Raw genomic sequence first — 3,882 nt, forward strand, 5'->3', positions numbered from 1 at the left:
ATGGCCATCTTCAACCTGCTGATCTTGATTCTGCTGCAAAATTTCTTGATCATCTTGATGGGTATCCACTAGGTTCTCATCATGTTACTCAAATGGATTCTCATACAGAGTCTCCATGATTTCTCCATCCATGAAATCATTATCACCATAAAAATTCTCTAGATCTTCAATGAAATTATGTACATGGCTACAACAGTCCTGAACTAAAGCCATGGATGGACATGATTCTTTATACTTTTCAAAGAACACGGTATGAAAATCCCTTAAACAATAAATGGAAGCAGATGGCAAACTTTCATACCAGGATCGGGCTTCATCTTCCAGAGTAGCCATAAACATTTTCATCAAACAGTCCTCAGGAAAATTGATCTTTAATTTATGCACATGAATGTGAAATTTCACCAGATGAAGAGCAACGTCATTAACTTCCATATTTCTAAACACAGGCAAATTATTTGACCAATCTACCTTGGGCATCTTATTCAGAAAACCTGGAATGTGATCTCGGCTCATGGGAGCATATCTTCTTGTGATTCAGTCCATCTTGAAAATCTCACAGCTACTGATCTCTCTGCAGTGAAGTCACCATGAAGCACAGGTTGCTGGATTCTTCAGTGAAAGGAGTCGCCAGGTGAATGATTTCTGCCTTACCAGTGTCTGATCGCTGTCCACCGTCAGCATCAGATCTGCAACTTGATTTCATGTACTGGGACAAGACAATCAACAAGTCGAATGTCACATCAACAGCAAACCATCTTCCCCAGTATGGTCGCCACTATGTTATCATTCAAATCTTCCTCAGGCTGAGAAAGGCAAAACTCGAGGCCACATCAAACCAAGCTCAGCCTCGTAGCTAGCCCTACGAGGACAGGAGAGGGCTCTCTTCGGGTCTATCTCGGCAAAAAGTCTTCAAAGGGGCTGAGATGACCAATAAGGAATACTGATTTTAGGCTAGTAAATTGATAGAAAGGGGTTTTCAATAAATGATTGAGTTTTATGGGCTGCATGGGCAAAGAACAGCTTGAAACAGAGAAATATAATCAAAAGCACAGATTATCTCCTGAGGCAAGATAGGCAAGAAGTTTAACATCAAATTTGAAGCATTGTGGAGTGGGTAAACTGTTGAGGGGTTGACAAGGGCATGGAAGATGAATCCTTGTCAAACTGAAAAAAACATTAAATATGAAAACTTCCTCAAGACAGAGCAAATAAATTGAATTCTGCCTTTCTCATTTAAAATTATTCATTTAGAAATGAAATGAAATGGAAACACAACAGGCTACATATGGAACAAAGGATGAGACAAATGTTAAATTTCATACCACAGGAATCTCAGGGGTCAGAGTTGCATTTTTATTAAAATCTCTGTCAAAATTGTACAATAGAAGCTCTATTTTTCTCCACGCACACCTCTCAAAATTCTCCCCCCTTCTAACTTTTACAAGTGATTTTTAATACAAAAAATAATCTCTCAAACAGATCGATCCAAAATCAGGAGATGTTTCAACTGAAGTTAAAAATAGAACAGAAAACAACCTTCTCCTTGAAATTCTCTAATGACTAACCAAAAAGACTAAAATTGGAGCGCAGACCCCATTTGTATTTCTAACTGAAGTCATAAATAGGAATACAAATCCTATTCTTCTACTGTGACATATGTCTTTGTTTATTTTTGGCTTTATTTTTCTGACTTTTCACCTTTGCCACCCTTCTTGGGGCATGAATACAACGAGCAGCAAGCTTTGAAAGACATTTTATTTCTAGTAACTGACAGGTGTCTCTAGCCATAGGCAAGCTCGGATGATCATACATACCATCAAGTTCAAAAACCCTTACACTCATCATTCTTGGCCATCCATCATTACCTGCTTGAAATTCACCATTAACAGTGCCTCTACTAGGTGCTGACTTTGAACTCACATTAGATGTACATCCCCGCAATACAGCTAACTCAATCATATTACACCGCTTGTTGTAGGATAATCCCATCCTCAAAACTGGGCAACCACAAGACTCCACCCAACGAGGAAAAAATTCCTTAAGAAATGGCCTCTCCAAGTTGCCAATTTTGTTTGCAAGATGCCAAAACTTGTACTCAGAGTTCAAGATGCATGAATTACATCCTCCGCTTTATGCACAATTCTCTGTAAAATCTTGTGAAAAGACTCAGGACCCATTTGTTTCTCTAGCATCTGAAGAATTGCAACGGCCTTACATGACCGAATTTTGCCCAACACACCAATTCCTTGTGTCCCATCTAATTCAGCTGCAGCTCCAGATAAACTAAGAGCAGTGGCCCCATCAACATCAACTTTGCAAACTGCCTCATTTGCCTTGTAGCGGAGATACCGAGCTTCATTATTGCCAAGAAAACGCTTTATGAAGCAATCAGTTAAAAAGCCAGCACGACCATCCAATAGCCACCCATCATTAGTTGTCTCAGTTGTGATATAAATTCCAAACCATTGTTGTGCCAGAGCATAAGCCAGTTTAATTCTTTTGTTGATGACCTGGTCAATAACCCGTTCATCATACAACAAATGAGAACTGAAAATAGACATGGAAGCACCAACACAGGTAGAAGATAATGCAGACTCAGAATCAATGAATACTTGCTTATATGATCCAAAAGGAAAAGTTGCAGCAAGATACTCCTCATAATAGCTGAACACAGTATGGAAGAAGCTCACTGTGCATTGCAGCTTTGAAAGATTTGATGGCATGCACATATGAGAAACAACCCCATTATGACGATCTGGAAGCACCTCAAACGGGGCAACTGCCAATGTTATGAATTCCGCAGCAATTGGGATATTCACACAGTACACATATGTTTTACTGGATGGATTATCTTTGGTAGTGACCTCACAAAGAAGTGTGCCATTGCTAACTGCAACATACTTAGATTCAACAGTAAACTCCAGATCATAGCAACAACGTTGTAGACCAAAGTCAACACATGGAAACCAACAGCGTGCTTGCCTTAGCTGATTATTTGTGTGCAAGGAACTGCCCATAAAATGAACACCTACTTGCACGATTTGGAGTCAATTTGACACGATCTGGTCGCATGAATACAAACAAAATTTGTGCTGGACTGAGTGCATAGTGCGCTATCCCATTGCGTAGCGCACAGCCTGATGCGTAGCGCCTATGTAGTTTTACACTGGCCGTGCTAACCCAATGCGTAGCGCACTGCCCGGTGCGTAGCGCACACCTCCAACGCGTAGCGCACCCTCCAACACTGTCCACAGTTATGCAACTCACGGTTTTGGCCTTCAAATGCTTAGACACGATTTTTCTTTGGGAATTTGTGTGCAACTGGACTTGTTTTCCCTTTTTATAAGTAAACAAAATATCTCATTTGATTTAAATTGATTTCAAAAACCCACTTTGTAAGGTTTGACACTTTTCACTTTTGGTCTTTAAATATAACACTGCTTTTTGACTTTCTCTTGCTTTTTCTGAGTCTTAGACTGATAATACTTTGTTGACTTTTGCAGGGATTGGAGCTGATGAGTCCTGGCAAAGTGACCAGGGCCTGCATTTGACATTTTTCATGAGGCCAGACTTTTAAAAATATACATATTACAAATAACTAATTTGACAATTTCTTCTCCAAAACAAGGTTTTGGAGAAGAATCATCCTTTTGATCATTGAAACTCCTGAAATACTAACTCACTGAAACTTCCTCTGGCTTGCACATGTTATTGAAACATTCTGAGAACAGGCTCTGCAAATATCTAAGTTGCGGTTGGTGAAAGCTGATTGTCATTGGCCTGCATATTGAACTGAGACTTTGACAGCGACCTGTCAATTTGACTCTGACAGAGGACTTTGAGAAGACGGAGTCTAATAGTGAGCATTTCTTCTTATGTTGA

At 39.8% G+C, this 3,882-nt stretch overlaps 1 pseudogene; it reads right to left on the reverse strand.

Annotated features, from left to right (window-relative positions):
- Positions 1–1,644: 1,644 nt before the first annotated feature.
- Positions 1,645–3,554, reverse strand: LOC149188218 (transcription initiation factor TFIID subunit 2 pseudogene; annotated as a pseudogene).
- Between the last annotated feature and the right edge of the window lie 328 nt (positions 3,555–3,882).

Source organism: Pinus tabuliformis, chromosome 3_1 (genome assembly GCF_031772625.1).
Source record: "Pinus tabuliformis cultivar Carrire ecotype Pingquan chromosome 3_1, CPIR1, whole genome shotgun sequence".
NCBI lineage: Eukaryota > Viridiplantae > Streptophyta > Pinopsida > Pinales > Pinaceae > Pinus > Pinus tabuliformis.